The sequence below is a fragment of the Polyodon spathula genome, chromosome 43 (genome assembly GCF_017654505.1).
Source record: "Polyodon spathula isolate WHYD16114869_AA chromosome 43, ASM1765450v1, whole genome shotgun sequence".
NCBI lineage: Eukaryota > Metazoa > Chordata > Actinopteri > Acipenseriformes > Polyodontidae > Polyodon > Polyodon spathula.
Window position 1 is genome coordinate 752,444 of NC_054576.1, and position 25,016 is coordinate 777,459.

A 25,016-nucleotide genomic window follows, 5' to 3' on the forward strand; every position below is an offset into this window, starting at 1 on the left:
GGAACATGTAAGCTTTTGGGAATTAAGACCATTAGGACCTCTGTGTTTCATCCTCAGACAGACGGTTTGGTGGAACGCTTTAATAAGACCCTTAAGAACATGTTGCGCAGGTTTATTCGTAGTGATGTGCGTTACTGGGACCAGCTGATTCCTCCCCTTCTCTTTGCGATCAGAGAGGTTCCCCAGGCTTCTACGGGGTTTTCACCATTCGAGCTGCTGTATGGGCGGAGACCCCGGGGCGTGCTCGATCTGGTCAGAGAGATGTGGGAGGAGCAGCAGGACAATTCGACCAATACAGTCCGGTATGTGTTGGACCTGCGCAAACGTCTTGAGTCTGTTGGGAAATGGGCGCATGACAATTTGCAGCAGGCGCAGCACAGACAGGAGACACAATATAACCGAGGAGCCCGGTTGCGCACATTTCAGCCGGGGGATAAGGTACTTCTGTTATTACCCAGTTCTGAGTCGAAACTCTTGGCTAAGTGGCAAGGACCCTTTGAGGTTACACGCCAGGTTGGGAAGGTGGACTATGAGATCTGCCAGCCGGAGCGACGGACAGAGAAACACATTTACCATATCAATCTCTTAAAGCCTTGGTTACAACCAGAGGCGTTGTTAGTGGCGCATGCAGATGACGTCACGGACCTGGGACCTGATCTTTCTGTGTTGGCAAGAAAAGGATCGGTACAGATTGCAGAGAATCTGACACCAACGCAGAAATGTCAGGCTCACGGTCTGGTGGCAGAGTTTCCTGACGTGTTCTCTTCAGTCCCGGGGCAGACTCGAGTAGCCCATCATCACATTGATATTGAGCCGGGGGTGCTAGTTCGCCAGAGGCCGTACCGTATACCTGAGCGTAAAAGACAGGTAATAAAAGCGGAAATTGACGAAATGCTGAGACTGGGGGTAATAGAAGAGTCCCAAAGTGACTGGAACAGTCCGATCGTTTTAGTCGATAAGCCAGACGGGTCAACTCGATTTTGCATTGATTTCAGACGAATCAATGAGAAATCGAAATTTGACGCTTATCCGATGCCCCGAGTAGATGAGTTGCTGGAGCGTCTAGGCACGGCTCATTTTATGACGACACTGGATTTAACGAAGGGGTACTGGCAGATACCCCTGACTCCGGAATCTAGAGAGAGGACGGCGTTTTCGACTCCCTTCGGGTTGTACCAATTCAGGACCATGCCCTTTGGGTTGCACGGAGCACCCGCCACTTTCCAGCGGATGATGGATCGCATCTTGCGGCCCCATCAGCAGTACGCCGCTGCTTACATAGATGACGTGGTTATCCACAGTGAGGATTGGCCGAGTCATCTGTGTAAGGTAGCGGCGGTGCTGCAATCCTTGCGGGAGGCGGGGCTCACTGCTAACCCAAAGAAGTGTGCCATTGGGAAGAGTGAGTCGGAGTATTTGGGGTATCGAGTAGGGGGCGGCCAGATCAGACCGCTAGTTGCTAAGGTGAAAGCCTTGGCTGACTGGCCGGTTCCTACAACCAAAACCCAGGTGCGCTCTTTCTTGGGACTAGCGGGCTATTATAGAAAGTTCATCCCGAGTTTCGCTACGCTCGCTGCTCCCTTGACAGACCTCACCCGGAAGGCTGCCCCAAATACGGTTCAGTGGACGGAGTCGTGCCAGAGGGCCTTTCTCGCCTTGAAGCGGAGGCTGTGTAGTAAGCCAGTACTATGCAGCCCGGATTTTGGTAAGAGGTTCACCCTGCAGACGGATGCGTCAGAGACAGGTCTCGGGGCAGTGTTGTCGCAGGAGGTTCGGGGAAGCGAGCACCCAGTCCTGTATATCAGCAGGAAGCTCCTTCCCCGCGAGAAAAATTATAGCACCATCGAGAAGGAGTGTCTCGCGGTAAAATGGGCAGTCGAGTCACTCCGGTACTACCTCCTGGGGCGACACTTCACCCTGGTTACAGATCATGCCCCCTTAGCATGGCTTCACCGGATGAAAGATAGCAATGCCAGAATCACGCGGTGGTACTTGGCCTTGCAGCCCTATGCCTTCAGGGTAGTCCACCGAGCAGGAAAGCTGCATCAAAACGCAGACTTTTTCTCTCGGGAAGGCATGGGGGTGTAAGATTTTCGAATGAACCGGTGGTGTCATTCTGAGGGGAAGGATATGTAACAGGGAGAGATCTGTGCTGACTCTGCTGGCGTGTTCACAGGGCTGCAGGAAGAGGGCGGCAGTCGTCCAACAACCGCCTGTGAGTCATGGCAGTGACACGGGGAGGTGGGAAAGTGTGAGTGTGGACTTTCCCCCTCTCTGAATGGCCGAGAGGCGGGTCTTGGGTGATTGTCGGTCCTATAAAATAACGCTCTGTTGTTTCCTCAGGTCTGCCCACTTAGACGCACTAAGGGTGCGGACACTTTGATTCAGGACCGGGAATCAGCGAGACAGAGACAGAGAGAGAGCGGGGAACCCTTGGGCAGACCCCGGCGTATTGTGAAAGAGCAGGCGAGATAGCCGAGAGAGTAGGACGGTGATCCGGGTCGTGCGGGTAGCGGCGACCGGGATAACGCTGCCGAGTGCAGCACCTTTTATTTGTAGTTTTATTACTGTTTTATTTTCCCTTGTTCTTTTCGCCTTCTGTTTTCATTATTATTTCTTTGAGCACCTGCGAGTGCATTTGCTGTTCGTGTACCAGCTGTGGTATTTCCATGGTGCTGTCTATCATCGTTGATAGGCAGCCCACGGTCAACAGTGCCCTCTACCGGAGAGAAAAAAAAATTACAAGGAAAGAAAAGAGCCGGCCTAAAATAAAACTGGGCACCTGTGTGGTGTTTTCCAAATACACCTGTCTGTCTCCCGTGTCAGTGAATTACCCACACCCCTTCCACCACTAATCAATTTGACAAGTATCACTTGTGGGGAACTCTGTAAACGAACAGATAGTTTATGATAAAATTGAGAATATGACCACTATTATGATGTCTGGGAGTTTGGGCTGTTTTTTTTTAGGGGCCTTCAAGCCCTTCAAAGGGCCCGGGACTAATGGTGCTTTTTAAGGTGGAAGAGAGAACTGTAAAACATCATGGTGATCGAACAAGATACAAACCCTGAAACATTGACAAACATTGTATCCTTCAATTGAAGTATTTGGCTGAAACTGTAACAGTGTAATGACAGAGAATTTCAAAACTTGCTAAAAAAAATACAATCATTTTACAAGATATTGGGTAGTGAATTAAAAGCCTCTTGTTGTCAAAATAAATTTTACAACGGGTTTAAAAGCCTCTATTGTCGAAAGGTTTACTCTTAAAACAAAAATGTGGAAATATTTTACAGCCTTCAACACCCGTAAATATATAGATAAGCTACAAGAAATGGTCCAGGCTTATAATAACTCATACCATCACAGTATTAAAATGCCCCCCTCACAGGTTAATGAAGACAATTCATTCAAAGTGTTTAAAAACTTATACTCTATGGAGGTTCCTACCAAAGCTCCTAAATTTAGGTTTAGGATAGGGGATAATGTCAGAGTATCAAAGCTAAGAGCCCCCTTTATAAAGGGTTATGAACAGACTTTCACAGGCGAAATTTTTACTATTGCCGATTGTCTTCCAAGAGTCCCTCCAGTGTATAAACTGAAGAACTATGATGACGAAGAAATAACAGGAACCTTTTACAAACCCGAACTGCAGAAGATAACTGCAAAGCCTGATAGAATGTTTAGGGTTGAGAAGATTATGGGTTCGAAAAAAGAAAACGGTAAAAAGTATCATCTTATAAAATGGCTCGGGTGGCCGAAGAAATTTAACAGCGGGTTGAGGCTCAACAAGTGGTAGATATTAAGAGTTAGAATTGTTTAAAGAGACACTATCCAAAAAAACCTTATTCAAGATGGATCAAAACTCTTTTTATGTGACTCTCCCTAGCAACTCTTCGAGGGATGTATTCCCTAAAAACACTATAGCTGATTTTACTATCAAGGTTTCTAAACCCTTGAATCTACCAGGAAAATGGGAGATGGGCTTAGCGGAGATTCAATACCCCCATACTTGGGATAACATAGGACCCTCAGACAACACCTTTTATATTCATAACATGACTTCTCAAGTTATGCACCATTTGGCCATACCCACTGGCTATTATGAGACTGTTAATGACTTAATAGGGGCTGTGGACACTGTTTTGAGGGTCCAGAAAGTTGATATAGAATTGATATACTGAAAAGTATACATAATCAGCGCTAACAAATGCTTGATTCATGCTGACGGACAACTTGGAAAGATCTTGGGTTTTTACGACCCTGAAATACAAAGACCCCATAAGAAGGCTCTCTACCCCGCAGACATCAGAGCAGGGTTTTATACCTTGTATGTATACACTGACATCATTTCGCATCAGGCTGTTGGAAATAGTTATGTTCCTCTTCTAAGGTGCGTCCCTATTGAAGAAACAAAGACCAATATAGTTACAATAACTTATGATAGACCTCATTATGTGCCTATCAGTAAGTCCAGTTTTGATACTATAACTATACAAATTAAGACTGATCAAAACACTCTGGTACCATTTCGCTTTGGGAAGGTTATAGTTAAGCTGCATTTTCGACCTGTTAAACATCATTTTTATACATAATTGAAAAATGAATGTCATGAGACCTTATGGTGGATCTAATCCTTATATAATCTACTACAAAAATCAAGCCGAAAATGGACTGCCAGGATTTAGTGGGGCCCCTGTAATGTATGAGGCTGGTATTGGGGGTATTTTTATTGGGCTTTTCAGAAAAGCATTACCTTTACTTAGACGTGGTTTTGAAATAGCTAAACTGCATTTTAAATCAGCCACTAAAAATACTGCAAGAGATGTGATTTCAAATGTTCTGACACCCCCCAAATCCTCATAACCATGACTCCAGCCAGTCAGGATCTGGCTTAATGTTTATGTCAAGAGGACGTAGGAGAAAACGATGTGATCCCCCGGGAACTCGCTCACAGCCTCTCAAAAAGGCTAGACGCTCAAGACCTAAATCATTTAGCACCCGCTCGCAGAGAAGCTGTAATAAACCAAAGACGTGGAGAAAAAGAACTCAAAGAAAGAAAACTAGAAATATCTTTTAAATCATGGCTCTTGTTCACCATATGTCTCAGGAATGTGTCAAATCTGAATTGGACTTATTTACAGTGCCCTATACACAAACAAGTATAGATAAAAGCATTTATGTGGAAATACCTCCGCTATCGGCTCTATCTGACACAGCGCCCCTCGAATTTTATATAGCCGGAAATGGTGAAGATTACCTTGATTTGAATAATACTCTTTTAAGGCTTTCATGTAAAATTACTAAGGACGATGGATCGGATATAGACAATGCTAGTCAGGTGGGAGTTATTAATTATCCCGTAGCGACGATGTTTTCACAACTCGATGTAACTTTAGGAGACCGCCTGATTAGTCAAAGCAGTAATACATATCCCTACAGAAGTCTTATTGAGGTCCTACTAAACTATGGGAAAGATACATTGGAGTCTCAATTTACGGCTGGATTGTTTTTCAAAGATGCTCCGGGAAACATGGATGTAACAGACCCTGCAGGGGCCAATACAGGTTTAGAAAGCAGACATGCTTTTACTAGAAGAAGCCATATATTTGAGCTTTTAGGACCCCTACACGCAGATATTTTTTTTCAAGAAAAACTCATGTTAAATCGTATTGATATTAAAATTAAATTGGTTAGGGCCAGTGATAGCTTTTGTTTAATGGCTGGCGAAGTAGACCATTACAAACTTAAAATTTTAGAAGTGTCTCTCTACGTCAAAAAAGTTAAAGTTTCCCCAGAGGTGAAAATAGGCCATGCGCAAATGCTGATGAATTCAAATGCTAAGTATCCCATTGAAAGAGTTGCTGTAAAGGTTTATAGTATACCTCGGGGTAGTCGAGCCTGTAATCAAGAAAATATGTTCCTAGGTCAATTACCCAAGTTTGTGGTTATAGGATTAACAGATAATGATTCCTTAATGGGTCATATACTAAAAATCCCTTTAACTTTAAACATTTTAATGCCTGCTTTATAGCTTTGTATGTTGATGGGGAACAAATACCGTCAAAACCTTTTCAACCTACATATACTGTAGAAAACAACCCTGTTCGTGAATATTACAGTTTAATTCAAGCCACTGGTAGACATCTCAAAGACAAACCTCTAATTATTGATCGCATTGATTATCCTAGGGGTTATACACTCTATGCTTTTGATCTAACTCCGGACCAGGAATCGGGTGATCATTTTTCGTTAGTAAAATCAGGAAATATGCGCCTTGCGATGCGTTTTGCAGCGCCACTCCCCGACACAGTGAATTTGATAGTATATGCAGTGTCTGAGAACGTTATAGAGGTGTCACAACAGCGTGCAGTGCTCTTTGATTACTGAGAAGTATGCTGAAAACACCTTTTGGAGGATTTAAAATGAATACCTTACAATAACTGACATCACTAATGACTAACAGTCCTTTTACTGGGAAGTTTTTTATGGGGTTTTAGCCAGTGACCAACTCCCTAAGGCCAAAATAAAAAAAAAAACCTGCAATGTTTATTGTTAACACAGACCCTCAAAATCAACCTGGCAAACATTGGATGGCTATCTATTTAAAAGAAGATGGAACTGGAGAGTTTTATGACTCTTATGGTTACCCGCTGGACTTTGCTTATTTTCCTAAAACTATTTCACAGTTTTTATTCAAGAACTCTAAGCATACTGTGTATAATAATCAGCAGCTACAAGGAAACCTGACATCAACATGTGGACATCACTGTGTATTTTTCTTACATCACCGTTCAAGAGGCCTTTCTTACCAAGAGGTCCTGAACCTTTACAGTAAAGATCTTGATAAAAATGATTCAATGGTCTACAAATCTGTTCAACGAATGTATACCTCTAAAAAGGCTATTGTAAACAGCTTTTTATGTGTTCAATGTGTAAATTCATGCCAGGAGTTTAAAAAATGTTATAAATGTTAGGAAAAATGTATTGAAAACAAAGATCCTTTAAAATGCAAAAACATGTTTTTATTGTATAACTGCACAGAATTGTATAATAACAGAAAATGAAAACATACATACAATAAATACTAACAATTGTCTTACCTAAAAATAAAAACTTTTTTACAATTTAATACATGGACCTTCTTTTAAGAAGGGGTTCATCAGGGTTTATATTTTTACATTCTTGCAAGAGTTTACGGTTTTGGGAATTGGGTACATCAGAATTAGGCACATTTATACAAGACAGCCCCTTTAGGAAAGCTCCCCATCCCAAGGGTCTTCGGTGTGCTGATACATTACTAAAACCTGTAATGCTTTTGATTAAATCAACCATGTGCGATCCTCGCACAGTATTACCCTTTAAAATAAATTCCCCTTTATCATTCCATGTTGTAATACTAGAGTTCTGGCCCATCGCCTGTAAAAGAAATTCAGCATTCCTCTTAGACCTATGGGGGACACTCCTCATTACATAATCCTTAACCTGTGATCCTTCTTCTGGAACAGGGTTTACAACTGGTTCATTAGGAGGAACCATCAAAGTTAAAGTATTAGCCTCTTTTTCATCTTGTTTAAGCATGGTAAGATATCTCTGTAAAATGACAGCGTATAATTTACTTTTTTCATAATCGCTGATGTCTGTTCTGAGTAGAATGTTTTTCATTTCCGAGTCAAGACGACTTTCCACAGCCTTTCTAATGGGCTCTGATGCTAAGGGGGTTTGCTGTCTAAGTCTGTCAAGCTGTTGTTGAGGTACAAGGAACATTTTCTGAGTATGATCCATTTTTAGCTCTGAGAAGCGAAGAGATTTGATAAAAAGGGGAGCGCTATCCCTAGCAATCAACCTATAAAACCTCCTTTCTGGTTAACAGTCTTTCTCTTCTTTTTAAGAGTATGTTTCTTATTACATAGATTTTTTATAACAAGTTGTTGTTTTTTTTAGCTGTTTTAACTGTTTTGAAGTCAAGGGGATGTTTCCCCTTAAAGTGTTTAACGCTATTTCTGCAATAGCTTTAATAAGATCGTCTGAGGCCTCTTTTAAAACAACTCTTCTCTGCTGAGAAGACCCATTAACTAGTCTCTTAAGTATTGGATGATTCCGTTTTATGCTGACAGACATGTCTTTTAACGATGCAAACGATCCCTGAAATAATAAATCTCAAAGAGAAACAACATTAGTTATAAACGTTTAGTCTTGGGGTTTTTCATTATATAAGCAACTGGCCAATCAGGATGAAACAAACCAGACCGAAGGCGATAATCTTCAGGGGTTTGTGCTTTTAGGTCTACCAAGAGATATCCGTAAGGGACTTTTGTTGCATCTTCAAAAGCTTCTAAAAAAAACTTTGTATTTCTAGGATACATCTGTCGGGCTAATGTGTTAATTTGAAGTTTGTCTCTGGGATTTTTAAAAAGAATAATGTAATTAGCATTTAAGTTGATAGTATGACTCATTTTTCCTTGAAAAAACAGATTTTGAACCAGATACATTAGACACAGATTTCTATGATGAGTATATTTTGTAAAGGCTTTTTGTATTTCATCATTATCTCTAGCTGACTCCATTAAATCATCTATAATGATTAAATTTAATTTGTTAGGTGGGAATAATGCATCATCACACAAAGAGGGAGGTATTCCTTCAACAAATTTTAAATTTGTAAATCTACTCAGCAACTCATCGTATAATGGTTGCCAGCAACTATAACAGTATACAATGTTCTCAGGTACTTGGGACAGTATCTGAGAAGCATTTTCTAAAAGTTTTTTCACAAAATAGCTTTTCCCAGAGCTAGAAGGTTCAGATATTATAGCAGCAAAGGGAGTTGTTAGTCGCACATCAAAACCAGTATCAGTATCTATAAGGTGAAGTAGTGTAATCAGGCAGCAATACCCTCTTATTGTACACGATCTGAAAAGTTTTCTTTAATGGCTTGTTTTCAAGGTGAAATTCTTTTTTATTTCTGTAAATTTGGGTTCCTCTAATCAAGATTTGTTCTGGGGGTGTGTTTCTATCCACCTGCACAAAGTTTTGAACTAATCTTTTCAAAGATTCAAGGTTTATTATTTTGGAATTTTCATAATTAAGAGCAATACCTTTTATTTTCAGACATGTTTTACCGGTATTCGTCTTGTATGCATAAGTTTTCGGACCCCCCGACACAAATTCTATAATGTATTCGCCAGGTTTAAGTTCGCTAGTTAACTCCCCAAGATAGTCACCTAGAGGCGGAACCCAATCCCTCGGCTTACTCAAAGATAACAGAGTCAGTGTCATGACAACGGTTCTGTAGACGGTCCATTAGATTATACAGCTCTAACCAGGCGTAGGCGGTTGTAAAGGCAGCTATGAAGATATTTACATTACCTGAGGGTGTGTGCTTGTCAGATGCATAGCGCCATTGAATCTGGGCCACCGTGTCACTAACAAAGAAGAAATGGGAAACATTATATCTCTTCAAAAAAAGATATTGCAAAAACTGCTCAGGATCTTTGACTAATGTAATACTTAGATGGTTTGTTTTCTGGCCAAATTTCCCCCACAACGAATTTAAAAACAGTTTGGAAATTTGTCTTTTTGCAGGATTAACAGTGATATTTTGTGGTTCCAATTGAATCCCCTCTTTCAGAAAATAGTCACTGATGTACTTTTCTTTACTCGCCTCATCAGTACACTGAGAGGAATACCCTAAACTCTCCTGTTTCCCCTTCAAATGACTGTTGATGTAATCTGTAGAGGGTCTCAGAGGTCTGAGGGAAATGCCATAATCTACAAGGATACTGTTTTAGTTTACAAATTAATTCTTTTTACCGTTTTCTTTTTTCGAAGCCATAATCTTCTCAACCCTAAACATTCTATCAGGCTTTGCAGTTATCTTCTGCAGTTCAGGCTCGTAAAAGGTTCCTGTTATTTCTTCGTTATCATAGTCCTTCAGTTTATACACTGGAGGGGCTCTTGGAATACAATCGGCAATAGTAAAAATTTCACCTGTGAAAGTCTGTTCATAACCCTTTATAAAGGGGGCTCTTAGCTTTGATACTCTGACATTATCCCCTATCCTAAACCTAAATGTAGGAGCTTTGATAGGAACCTCCATAGAGTATAAGTTTTTAAACACTTTGAATGAATTGTCTTCATTAACTTGTGAAGGGGTCATTTTAATACTGTGATGGTATGAGTTATTATAAGCCAGAACCATTTCTTGTAGCTTATCTATATATTTACGGGTGTTGAAGGATGTAAAATATTTCCACATTTTTGTTTTAAGAGTCCTATTAAACCTTTCGACAACAGAGGCTTTTAATTCACTACCCGTTGTAAAATGATGTATTTTGTATTTTTTTAACAAGTTTTGAAATTCTCTGTTTAAAAATTCTTTCCCCTTATCAGTTTGCAGTTTTTTAGGCACCCGTCCTTGACCCAATATCTTCTTCAAAGCATCTGTTACAGCCTTAGACGTTTTATTTTTCAATGGCAGGACCCAGGAGAATTTGGACAAAATATCAACACATGTTAACATAAATTTGTAGCCCCCATTTTCTTTTGACAAACTAGTCATATCCACTAAATCAGCTTGCCACTTGTAATCAGTATCAGAAGCATAAACTCTATTTCTTTTAAAGTTGATTCTGGGGGGTTTGTGCAAGGTATATGTATCTTGTTCGGATAACCATGATGTTAACAGGGCTCTTCCACCTTAAAACCGTCATTAGTCAGGGCCCTTTGAAGGGCTTGAGGTCCCCCAAAACTCCCAAGACTTGAAGGATCATAATATACTTCTTTCATGCGATTACGAGCCATTCCCTCAGAAAAAGTATAACAAATGCAATGTGTAATCTGTTCAAAATGTTTTTATACCCAGTTTATCAATCAACACAGAACTCTTTACAAGTTTTATAAAGTTCATACATAAAAGGGGGTTTACAGTCATTAAACATGATACAGTGTCTTGTACAATCTGCGATATATCGGTCTGTAAGCCACAGTCCATCTGGTAAAGACATACTTCAGATACATACACATATAAAACAATTATATGTACACACTTATGGGATTCTATTTCATTAAACATTTGAGGAATCATTCTCTTTAGGAACTCGTTTAAGGTATTATTACATAGCACAGAGTCTGCAAGCATTACAAGCCTTTCTTCAGCATCAACAACGGCATGTATTAGCTCTGTAACTCTTTTTAGGTTGTTGTACATCTTTACATTTACTGAGAGGCTATTTTGAAAGAGACTCTTACATGATACTTTTTCAGCTATCAACTCGGAAAGCATTCCTTCCATGGCCTTGCGTATTTTTTTAGAAGGTTTCAGGATATTCCCCATATTCAAAGTCACTAGCCCCGTAATAGGCCAAAGGAGCTCTTGGATAAGTAAAACTTCGATGATAGTAGGAATGAGTTATTTTCTTGACCACATCTTTGGTCTCAGCATTCAGATCTTCTTGGATTTGCTGTAGTTTCTCTCTTATGTAGGGCTCCGGCCTTAGTTCTTGCAATACATCCTCTACCAGTTTCTTGATCTTACTCAAAGAGGGGTGAATATTGAAAACGCAAGACTGCTTTAGACACCAGAATCTTTAACCACGGCTCTGAATTCTTTCTAGTTCAATTCAAAACTACTGTTGAAATAACCAGTATCTTTCAAAAAGACAGCTATGTCTTCGTTGGCTAGGATGATCCACCGCACAGCCTTCACAATTTTTCCTCAAATCCCGGTCTATGATCACTTCTAGTAGAGAGGCTAGGAGGCCCTTTGTAATCTTTAAGATTCGTTCGAAAGACCCGTCGGGGGAATCCTGAGGCTCCGACAAGGAGTCAAGACTCATATTTTCAAAAGCTTTTATAAGATCTTTCATCACGACCGAACCTTCAGCAACTTCTGTCTCCTCATTAAAGGGCTGTTCCATCAATACAGTATTAGCCTCAAGTACGGCATTGTCTGAAAAATATCTATAGCTTTCAGAAGACATGGTTTGTAACGTTTTTTTTGTTTTTTAAGAGGCTCGAGTCCGTGCTACTCCTTTTTATCAGGTTTTGAAAGACAACCCCCCCTACGGAACAAGCTCCGACATGTCCTAGGAGGGTTCAAACGATATGGGAGGGATAAAAACACGTCATGCGGGTGTGTGCTTGTGGGCGTGTGCGTGTGTGTTTAACAAATTAGTGATCATTTGTATAATTAAAATCCTGTTATTTTATGTTTTAGGAGCGACACATACAAACCTCTCTCTCTATCTCGATTTTTGTTTTTGTTTTTTCACTGTAAATGTTTTTAAGGGAACCATGACCCTATTAACACAAGTAACACAAGCACTACCCCCTTACAACTTAAAAACAAAGTAAACCAAACCATAATAAAATGTATATTAACAAACAGCCTTCACACAAAAGCACTCTATATAAAAATAGCCGTATTAAATTCAACAGAAGGGGCCGCATGGCGTAACAAAATGGCCGACATACTGTCAATCATAAAAGCACGTCACCGGATATGGGAGGGATAAAACCACGTCACCGGATATGGGAGGGGCGTAGAGGTCATAAATCATGGATCATAAATCAATTATGGATCATAAATTAATTAGGGGTCATAAATTACCTAGACACATGGTGTCATGCCTAAACTACTCTTATGTCATTCTTAGCCGAGTGCATGACAATTCGTACAATAATGACACTCTAGTCTATAATATTATGTGCACAGAGGGGCACATTTACTAATGTAACAGGAGGAGGGAGGAGGAGGTCTTTTGGGCAGGGGTGTGTTTGGGGCTAATGTTGGTTGTTCGGCGAGGGGGGGAGGGAGCAATTACTGAATGTCTGGATATTGTGAGCACTGGTGTGGAGTGTGATTGTGGGGTTATCTTGGGGGTTTATTATTGGGCTTTGTAGTGGCCGCTGGGGTTTACAAATAACTTTACTCTTTTATATGCTCTGAGTTCCCGTTACCTTTTTTTCTTATTAATTTAATAAACACTGGCTTGAGATGTGTTATAAAATATACCGGAGCTGCTCTGCCTCATTTGTACTCACAGGGGTTGTGTCCTATATTACAGGCTAATGAAACCCCAATCTCATCATGCCCAACAGACAGTGACAGTTTAACAATCCCACCTACATATCACTCGTTTCACATTGCAATCTTAATATCACACATTTACTACTGCCGCTTTTGCATCTCACTCTAAAAACAGCAGCTTGTTAAGTGAACAATCAACAAGTTCTATGTGGTTACACCGTCAACATCTTAAAAGTACATACATTTTTTATATTATGACCCTTAAAATAGGTATATCTAGTAATATGGACAAATTCTCTCTCTATTAGTGGTGCATGGACCAAGAAGAAGCACATTGGAACCCAGGAGCAAGCTGATGTTCTCTAACCCCTATATTCTCATCATTCAGTCTACAGCAACATCCAGTGTACCACAAACTTATCAACACAAGCTGGAATGGTTGTCAATGTGAAGCACATTCAGCAGTTTACAGAAGTCATGGCATTTTGGAGAAATTAGTCCAGAGTTCTCAGCATACTGCATGGACTATTAAACTGATTATTATAAAGTACAAATACAGAATCTTACACGTGGTTTCAAACAGCACCAGATAAACGATTCCACATCTAAGACATAAAACCGTTTTTGCTAAATTTTGTTTTCCTGAGAGTATAACACATAAGCCTAGATAAAATTTGCTTCTAGTGTTTAATCACTAAAAACAAGATCTGGTCAATAACATGATATTCTCGTCGTCACTGAATTGCAGTGATCCCATCCAGTACAGTATTAAACTAATCAGTGGCTCTTTGCAGGTGTTTCTATCAAGGCTGAAAAGTGTAATTTGTATAGACAGTAAAAATCAGTGAACAACCGCTCGGCTGAATACACATTCTTGAATTTGCAGTAGATCAATTCATATTAACCCATTGCATGCAGGGAATTAAAGGTCGGTTAACACTTCGGACACTTTGGACAGTTTCTGTAAGGATGTTACTCATTGTATTGTGTGTATATTTCTTTTCGTCTCCTGTGCAGCTTCTGGGCAGCTTCATTAATCAAGCTGTTTATGCACAGAATGGGCAGTTAAAGATCGGTTCGGTGCGTTTTTTCAGCAGTGTTATGTTGTTCCCACTTAGTTATATTGTGTGTATTATTTTAATTCTCTGTGCAGCTTCGGAACCCCGTGTTCCGGGCGGTTTTGTCTATAAAGCTGTTATTGCATGGAATGGGCAGTTAAAGGTTGGTTCGGTGGATTTTTTTCAATAGTGTTATGTTGTTCCCACTTAGTTATATTGTGTGTGTTATTTTCGTACTCTTTGCAGCTTCCGAACCCCGTGTTCCGGGCGGCTTTATCTATACAGCTGTTTATGCACGGAATGGGCAGTTAAAGGTCGGTTCGGTACTTTTTTTCAGCAGTCCTATGTTGCTCCCACTTAGTTGTATTGTGTGTATTATTTTCATTCTCTGTGCAGCTTCGGAACCCCGTGTTCCGGGCGGTTTTGTCTCTACAGCTGTTTATGCACAGAATGGGCAGTTAAAGGTCGGTTCGGTGGGTTTTCTCAATAGTGTTATGATAGCCTCACTTAGTTGCATTGTGTGTATAATTTTCGTCGTCTTTGCACCTTCGGAACCCAGTGTTCCGGGAGCTTTTTGGTGATAAAAAGAGGTTTCTGGGCCGGAACGGGTTAATGTGCAACTTTCTAGTTGTTTTTTAAAGCAATCGAATTCATTAAATTACCGTTCCGGGCCGTTTCGTCTCGTTCCGGCTTTTACCCCATCCCCCCCCAAAAAACTGAAGTTATCGTTTTCAGCAGCAACACGGCAGTGGCGGGGCTGAACTTTGGAAACGTTGCAAATCAGAGATGATCCGTTTTCTTTTCTGTCAAATATATCATGCGAAGTATACAACTTTTCTGCTCAGTTTGATCACAGGCAGTTTTATCACCAGTTTCAATTGCCAATTCAATACTCTGTCTCTTTTTAAATGCATGATAAATCGTGGAAAGCACTGTGCGACTATTTGACACAGACTACTGCTTCTCTCACAAACAGGAGATAACCAAAAAAAAAAAAAAAAAACAATGCCATGTTTCCACCGTGGGACATTTCGCATGTGAGGCGAACTTGATAACCACTACACTATAGAAACATTAATAAACTTTCTTGTATTCCGCGATGCTGTAATTGAGACGACGTCTTGTGCTGCAGTGTCGATGGTGCGGAACTTGGCAATGTATGCTTTAAGGCAATGCACAAAACAACAAGGAAGTTGCATGTTTACATAAGCACATTTCAAACTGATCTTTGGAAATGTTATAACAATCTACAATCAACCCGGCTCGGTCAGTCTGTAGAGCGTGAGACTCTTAATGTCAGGGTCGTGGGTTCACGTATTAACATTTTCAGGATTCACTCATGTTCTGAACAAGCACACTAAAATATGATAAGGAAAGTGAAATAACAGGTTGATTGGCTCTGGTCTCAAGAAAGTGGCATTAATAAAAACATAACAAATACGCAGCATATTTAAATATTCCCATACACAACCGAGTCTATTGTTAGTACTATCAAATCTGCTTGTCGTGTCAGCCCTAGTGGCCTAATGGATAAGGCACTGGCCTCTTAATCCTGGGATTGTGGGTTTGAGTCCAATCTTGGGTAAAATGTTGTTATAAAAATGAATGTAATAACTATGTTTTTTTTTTCAGGCATGTGATATTTTGCAGGTCTTGTTGTCTGCGATGTCCGCTCACGCTAGACTCAGCCTGCCTGAGTGCTGTGGCAGCAGCCATGATGAAGCAGGTCCGTTTTTCAGATGAAATAAAGACCTGCTTTGTTTTTGTGTACAGGGTTTTGACGTTTTGACGTTGATAGAAAGGATATTGTATTTACGTTTTCCCACGTGTGATTGCCTTATACAGATCTGATAGAGTTTCAACAAAGGCATTTGACTTCGGGTCATTATTCAGCCTATACTGCCATCTATAGCATTACTGCGGGTGTGGTTTGCTTCTTTTGACAATAATATGGATGTTTTCATGCAAACCCGTGATAGCATGTAGCCGTGGACGAGCGGTTAAGCGATGGTCTAAACATCCATTGAGATTTCAGTGCGCGGGTCTGAATCCTGCCCACTGTGTATCCTTCCTTTTTAATTGTGTGTGTTCATTGCTAATACATGTTTAAAGTTCACAAGTTCTGAGATATTACTGGTTGTACTTGATATTGCTTTGGTTCATTTTTTTAAAAAGAATGTTAATTTTGGCTCCATTACAAATGCTGTGGTTTATTTAAGGAAGAAAAGTCATGGCTTGAATTGACAATGGACCATGCACACTATATACATCGCTTTGGGCTGCGTGGCTCTTTACCTGGGGACATGAAATACATACACTGAAAAAAAAATATGCGTTGCTGTGTTTCCACCCGATTTCAAACAGGGGACCTTTCGCGTGTGATGTGAACATGATAACCGCTACACTATGGAAACACCTTGCCTGGGGAGCACTTCTTGTGTTGCTCTCTAAGCATACAGTGCCGAGATCCCATTTTGGATTCTGCAGTATAAGGCAGTCTTCAGTTAAAGCCCAGCTGGATGAAACAAACTATGCATGGAAGTTTCCATGGTGTAGAGGTTAATCACGTTCGCCTATTGCGCAAAAGGTCCTTGGTTTGAAAACGGGTGAAAAAATGTACTCACTTATTTTTTTGTTGCGGTCTCCTCTCTCTGTGAGTCAAGCAGCAGACTGCGTCAAAAAGTCATATATTGCATTCCTCAACTTAACATGCATTTAAATAGAGTCAGAGTATCAAAATTGTCAACTGAAACTGTCAGAAAACAACCTGTGCTCAAACTGGGCAGAATAGTTGCATAATTTGCATATGTATTTGGGCAAATGAAAACGGACCATCTTGCAAAGTTTCCAAGGTTCGGTCTCATTTACACTCAGTGGGTCAAAACGATGACTTTGAAAGTTGCACCTATGAGAATGTTTTTTTCTTTTTTTTAGTTTTTCCATGTATTTAATGCATATAAGAGCTATAGCAGAGTAGTGCAGCGGAAACGTGCTAGACCCATAACCCAGAGGTTGATTAATCAAAATCATCTTCTGCTAGTATTTTTTTTCTTCTTCTGTTGGCGAAGTAGTTTTTTTTTATATGATGAACTCAAGGCAAAAGACATTGTATTATTTTCGCAACTACAGTCTGAGTACTAGAACCGCCTTTGCTCACACTGTGCAAAGAAGTTGCATAATTTGCATGACATATTTGGGAGAAAGGAAAGCAATAGAACACAGACCCATGAATTCTATGCAGGGCTGTTTTTATTATATATTCATGTGTGTAAATTGTTTAGTAGGTTAACTCCCCAACCCAAAAACAGAGCTTTTCCTTCTGAGAAGAAACCGATTTCCATGTTTCTTTTTTGTGTGTCACCACAACTTTAATGCCACTGCAAAAAAGCCAGATATCTAGTAACATGGCTTGGGGGGTAAATTGGTTTTTAGCTTTTTCATTATTTGTCCAGAAAGTTTTTTCTGTGGCAAAAGCCCTGTGTTTTGTGAAATGAAAGATGATGGTTGCACATTCAGAATGTGGGCCACTTGCATGGTAAGCATGGTAAGACACAAGAAGCGGTCACTAAGCTTGTAAATATATGTATATTTTAATAAAGATAAAGGGACCAACACAACCGTTGGACCCAATCAGTTGAATACAAAAACAAACCCAGAAAGTCATATCGCCAACATTTGTTCTCTTCTTTCAACTAAATGACAGCAGACTCTATGAGACTGTCAAAAATGTCAGCAATGACTGTATTTCAAGTCATCACAGCGGGTATTGGTTAAAGTTTTCAACTAACAATAATCACACCTCGGACAAACCTCATGGGCTATGATACTGCCACTGCACAAAGCTACTGAACAAGCAATAACTAAATGCTACCCACTAAAGCAAATACATTTGACTAGCCGGTGGGCAAATTTTTTCAAAATAATACAGTAAAGTTAATGAAGCCTCGAACGTAGAGGTTTTTATTATCAACACTGCAGCCGCACAATGCAACAGAAACTACTTTTTTGATTCTGATAATATATGAACTGAAGTATAGACTGTCACTGATATGGTGGACAGAGGAGTGATGGGATCAAAATATGTAAATTTCTCTGTCTCGCTGTCTTGCAGCTAACATAAGCAAAGATGAGTTTTTTTGTTTTTATAATGGTCACAGGTTATAACACAGGTTATAACCTACTACTTACTACTACTACAGGTTATAAATCCCCATACTTCAATGTGGGATTTCATTTTTCAATCCTTTTATTTGACAAATACCTCCACCAGTAAATAAACAAATTCTCACACCAGGGCCCTGTTCCTCGTAGCTGACTAATTGAGTTAGCTGGATAACTCTCGGGATAAATTGACAGAAGTCTGGCTTTTTTTGTTCCTCAAAGCAAGCTTAAAGTCTACCCGACTAAGTTACCATAGCAACACATCTTTAATCTTAAACCTGCTCCAGCGCAGGCTAACTTAAAGTTAGCCGGATCTGTGTATAAAAACTCGTTCTTCTACCGAATGAAAGCACTTGACACACCCCTCTAAAATGGCAGTGCCCTTCTTTAGAGATCCCATAGATCAAGGAGCAATTTTAATTTGAATAGCTTTTCGTAGGGAAAGAGTATTGAAAGATCGCCAAGATCCTTTGCATCATTCAGATGTTTTGTATTTGACTGCTATAGATTTGTTCGGCAAGGTATCATTTACCTAATAAATCTACTTGAGCTGTGCATTGCCCATACCTCCCGGCGCAGCCGTGCGTTGACAATAACACAGTCTATATGCACAGGGCTGAGCTTTTTTGCTAGTGGCGCATTCCTATGCTCAGTTGACGATGCTGAAAATATCGGCAAAGCCATTGCATGCCGTGCAGTCTGAAGGGTCTACCTCGTCCTAAAGAGATTTCTTAATGTGTTCATCACATTCCCGGGACATACAAGGGAAACGCCATCAAAGAGGGCTTCTATGCAGACGCAGGTAATCTACTAGTTTATATGCAATTTAATGAATAGGTAATCCCATCGTTATCATTTATTAAGTGGTAGCAATTCACTTGCTCCATAAAGTGGGTATAAGTTTCACCCACCTGTCCCTTTAATTAGGGTCAGTAGCCTGGCCAGGTTAAAACTCAATTTCCCATAGTTCCTTGCTATCACCCTCTGTTCATCCTCTCCCCCCATTGGCTCATTCAGATATCCACTCCTCCAATCTAGGAGCTCCTTGGAAGCCAGTACCGGTATTAAAGCTGGCTGGCTAGGCCAGGGGAGACTGCCTTTTTTCTTGAGGAATCTGTTTACAAATAACAGCATATTACTTAATTAGAGTGTAACGTTAACTTTATTTTAGATAAATACTGCTGCATCCATTTACTCTTTTGTTAAAATCTTGTACTTTGTCTAAACCTTTATTTTTTTGTTTACACTGTTACTTGTTTAAGTTTAGTTGCTGTTCAAGGTCTGTTTAGGGTTTGTTTTTGTTAGTGTGTACAGTCTCCATTTTGTTCCTGATTCTCCAGATATTTTCCAAACGGCTGTTCACCATTCAACCCGGTACTACTTGACAGACTCACCATTTTCTATAATCGCTATTTTTTTCATCAGTCTTCATCCATCATCATCAGTACAGGACTCTATTTGGGACCATTATTTGTTGGTGAGATTATTTATTTTCTGTTTGCTGTTTTTTTCTACTTTACGTTGATACTTTGGTTCCTGTAATTTTGGTTTTGTTCTTTTGTTACTTTGGATTACATGTGCATTGCTTCACTGGACTTGTTAGGCCTAAATTTAATTTATCATCCATTGCCATCAAGACTGTCTTTGTAATTGTTTTCCCTGTATAATTATTCATTCACCTTTGTCTCTTTTTGCCTGTCGGTGTGTTGGTTTTGTATTGGTGTGGTGTTTGTGTGTGTGTGGGTTTATTGGACACCGGACACCACATTCATTTCGCTTTAGTGTTATTTTGTTTGGATGTTTGTTTAGTTCACTTTACTTTCCTACTCACCTGTACCTTCCACCTAGCTAACTGTTCTCTGCAATAAGTTGTTGGCATTATATTTCATTTATTACATTATAGTTTACAACAATAAACCGGTTGTTCGTGAAATTGACACCTCTGAAATCCCTGCTTTTGCTGTCTGTTACTCTTGCTGACTTGGTTAGTTATAGATATTGGGCCTGTAGTATCTCCTTAGGGAGGACAGTACCACTGCTTTTCAGTTGTGCGGAGTGATTTTTACAAAGTAGGCTACATTATTATGCAGAGTTCCCCAATGTTATTGGTCCTGTGGACTGCAGTCAATGTAGAGGTACTTATGGTGTTATCACTTACATGAAATTTAAAAATGAGCTACAATTCAGCAACTGATACAAATAATCCAACATTTTAATGACAATTGTTCAATGCCAGTGCTAGACGGTATGTGTCAGACTTTGGATAATACTGTACATTATCCATATCTTGACCTCAATTATTCTCAGATGATCTGTGACGTCATTGTCGCATGTGCGGTGCTCCACAAATTAAAAAAAAAAACATGCGCATTTAGCTTATCTGCAATTGTTTTCCATGCTTCCTCTCTTGACTTGGCGGCAGCAGCAGTGTAGCATTTAGTTGTGATAATGCTTTTATATTCCTCAAAACTTTCCATTATAAGCTCTTGCTCAGTCAGGCTGAAAAAAAGTTGCTCTGTTTCAACATCATCGTTCGTGAAGATCATTGTTTCAGTGCTCTGTGATTCTCCCTTTGAGGAGCATGAGCACATGCAATTACCCGGGTGTAATAAAAAAAAAAGGGGAAGAAGGGTGTGTTCTAGTAAGTTCCAGAAATGCGTTCGAGTTCATCTGTGCCCTTGCCCTATAATAACCCGCATTACTTATATAACTTGTTTCTGTTAGAATGTTCTAGGGAAAGGGACGGTTTATTCAGAGGGCCGAGCCTCGAGGGAGTGATCTGGCCAATTACTCTCTCGCACGCAGAAGCCTAACTTGGCAAGTTATAAAAAGACGGGGTTCTCCCCTGCTCTGATGAGTCAGCCGTGAGGATTAGCGTGCAGTCCTGCTCGGTCTTTCTGGAGACAGCTGCTTTCTCTTACCAGGGTCGAAGGGCTCTCCCGATCTGCTTGGAAGGGTAAGAATTAGTTCAGTTGTGTCTCATGGATTGTATTGATCTGTGATTAATATAATCTTTGTATGTACCCTTGTCGGGTTGTGTCCCGTTAGGGATATTGTTATTCGCAGTATAGCATCTGTGTATGTAACTGCGTGTGTGTGTGTGTGTGTGTGAAATAATAAAGGACCTTTTTTTAAAATTTACTCTGTGAAGTAATTGTCTTATTTACTTCCACATCAACTTCCTTTTAAATTTGAAGTAATTAAATTTCACACAACACCGGGTTTCTTCAGTCGGAATCGAGTTATCGAGACACTTTTAGCCTGTATTTGCTGTCGAGGAACGGAGATAGCCTGAATTCAATTATCGGGTTAATCCAATCTGGCTAACCTCTGATTAGCCTGAATTAGTTCAACAAGCTATGAGGAACAGGGCCCTGGTGGACACCGAGACCATTCCCTTCAAAACATGTTTCACTCTAGAAATGATCCTTGAAAATAGTCTTAACTTTTAGTGACAGACGGTCGCCCCAACTGGCAAGCGATACTTCATATGATACAATGACTGGGCAACAGCGCAGTGTTACATTAACAATACAAACTAACTTGAGACAGCCAAGCTGCTAAAGCATATCTTAAGTTTCTCGTGTGATGGAAAAGTAAGTTTTGGCATTCGCATTGCCTGCCTCATCAAGCAAGCTCGAGCCACAGCACACAGCGCAGCTGAATGGGGACACAGAGGTGGAATTTTAAGCGCGACTGAATCAACGAGCTGAGACTACTTTTCAAAGGAATTCAAACATAACTCTAGAGTAAATATTTGCTATTTAGCTAATTTATTAATTTTTTTAATTTGCAAATGGTACACTACATTGCCAAGGGAAAAAAAAATCCAATATAAATTACTTGTATCGAACTGTGATATAACCTATGAGAATCAAAGAAACGGTTGCAGGGGAATTATCTCATATGGTAGAGAGCTTGTTTAGCCTGTGAGAAATAGCGGGATCAATGCCGCATTCTTCAAATAGTTTTTATGTATGTATTTATTACCCACGCATTATGATAAATACAAAGTGTGACAATTTTTTGTAATCAGAGACTCCCGCCCTACATGCGTATTTTAAAGTACACTCTGCTAATTTGTAATATTCCCCAGACTGAAATTTGACTATTAGAGTAGAGACTATTTGACTCTACTTCACACCCCCTCACATTGGGGGGGGGAGGGGGGGGGGGGGTGTTTAACTCCTAATTTTAAGTCTGAAGTGAGAAATTTGAGTGTTATTTTTGATTCGAAGTTTTGAGTCACACGTTAAAAAGATTAGCTTCAGCAGTTTCCTCAGGCTGTGTGACTGACATATAATCTGATCAATGAAAACGCAGAAAGGAGAAAACGGTTGTATTATTGGCTGATTGCTCCAAAACACCAAAAATAACGTCTGATAACTGGTGGAGCAGGGAGGAGGAAACATGGAGGAGGGAGGAGGGAGCAGGGAGGAGGAACAGGGACTGATGATGCAGGGAGGAGTGAGTGATTTGAGGATGTAGCAGACAATGAATCTCTTTTTTTCTGCCCAGTGAATGAAGTTGCAGTTTACAGTCTGCAGGCTCCAGAGCCAAGGAACAGAGCTGAGTTTTTAAAATGTAAGTCTGTTTTCACTGAAACATTTGATTGAAAAATGTGTCACTCCATTGTGAGAAGAGCTAACACTATTCACGGATACCAAGATATTTAGGGAGAGGAAGACCTGATTGGGTAAAATATAAACAAATGCCCCACCCCAGTGGATATGCATGTATTCACCTGTCACAATACTTGCATATAATATTTTACAATGATTAGCATCATTACTGTGTGCAAAATACAAATAATCCTTTCACTCCCTTCTGTACCTTTCTACCTCAATGCATCTTCTGTTTTCAAGCTGTAGCCTTATCTCAGAAACAGCCTTTATAAAAAGAACCTGCTGTAATATGTATTTGTCTGTGTTGGTTCTGTACCATTCAAACCTAGTGGAGATTTTCTCAGTGATTTGACTTATCTAACCATCTCTGCTCTACCCGTCCTCTTCTCTTCAGTCAGATTCCTGTCAGCTCACACTGGACCCTAACACGATGCATAGAAACCTCTGTATGTCTGAAGGGAACAGAAAGGTGACACGGAGGACAGAGACTCAGCGATGTGCTGATCACCCCTAGAAATTTGATTGGTGGTTCCAAGTACTTTGCAGAGAGGGTTTGTCTGGGACTCGCTGTTACGGGAGATTGAGTGCAGTGGGGGAAGGGCTTCTATAGAAGTCACATATAAAGGAATCAGCAGGAAAGGAGGGGATCGTTCCTGTGCTCTTGGATTCAATGACAAGTCCTGGAGTTTGTTCTGCTCTGATTCCAGTTACACTGCCTGGCACAATAACAATGGCACTGCAATAACTGCCCCCCTCTCCCCCAGAATAGGAGTGTATCTGGACTTTTAATGCCGGCACTCTGTCGTTTTATGGCGTCTCTGACACAATGACCCTTCTGCACAGATTCCAAACCACATTCACTGAGCCGCTCTATCCTGGGTTTAGGCTTTGGCATGATAGCCCTGTAACAATCTACCAGCTGAACAAGACTGTCTTGTGTTGTAAGAAACTCTTTGATTGGAACGCCCTGTCTGTCCTCTCCACTCCTCGGCTGAAGGGAATGTTCAATCTGACACAACTTTGGATGAAAGGTAGGTGGTAAAACGACGCCCCCTGCAGAGTGAAACGAGGTGAAATATTTGTTTACACTTGGGGCTGAGGCAGTCTCATTTTTACTGTTTAATCTGTCGGGTGAGTGTTTTTGTAATTGTAAACACTCACAACTGGACAGCTGTTTCAGCATAAAATGTTCAATATGTCCTGAGTATTTACTGATTACAAACACATAAACAGCACTAAGTGGCAGATTTAGTTGCACAGTGCTAGAATTCCCACAACAAGTACTGATAAGTATCTTAAGGTGATTGTAGCTCGCTAAATAATTCCACAATGTGTGCCTATATTTTATACAAATAGGCTTCATACATACCTTTATACAGGCAAACAATAGATACAAGATGCCTTTTCCTCGTTTTATTATTATAATTTAGTTTGTAAATTATCCCATTCTGAAATGGTTGGATAACACATTGTAAAGTAGACAAATCTAAATGTAAAACTAAATTGCCAAAATGGTTTAATAGATCAATTAAAAAAAATATTCAGCGAAAAAAGGCACTTTACAGAGCATTGAAAAAGGACCAAAAAGAAAGTACGCAGAAAGAGTACACAGAACTGCAAACGCAAGTCAAAAAGGAAGTTAGAAAGGCCAAGAGAGAAATAGAAATAAACATTGCTAAGGGAGCTAAAACCAATTCCAAAATGTTTTACCAATATTACAACAGCAAGAGAACATTCAAAGAGGAGATTAAATGTTTAAGAGATACAAATGGCAAAATCGTAGATGAAGAAAAAAAAATAGCAAATATGTTAAATGATTACTTTTCACAAGTTTTTACAAAGGAAGATACTGACAACATGCCCCACATGTCATCCAGTTCCTGTCCAGTTTTAAATAACTTTAGCATAACTGAGGCAGAAGTGTTAAAGGGACTAGGAGCTCTTAAAATAAACAAATCCCCTGGGCCGGATGAGATCCTCCCAGTAGTACTCAAAGAAATGAAAGAAGTAATTTACAAACCGCTAACCAAGATCATGCAGCAGTCTCTTGACACAGGGGTGGTACCGACAGACTGGAAAATTGAAAATGTAATACTGATCCACAAAAAGGGAAACAAAACTGAATCAGGTAACTACAGACC

General features: G+C 40.1%; 1 pseudogene; it reads right to left on the reverse strand.

The window, feature by feature from the left end:
• Positions 1–17,768: 17,768 nt before the first annotated feature.
• On the reverse strand, positions 17,769–17,933 carry LOC121305549 (annotated as a pseudogene).
• Between the last annotated feature and the right edge of the window lie 7,083 nt (positions 17,934–25,016).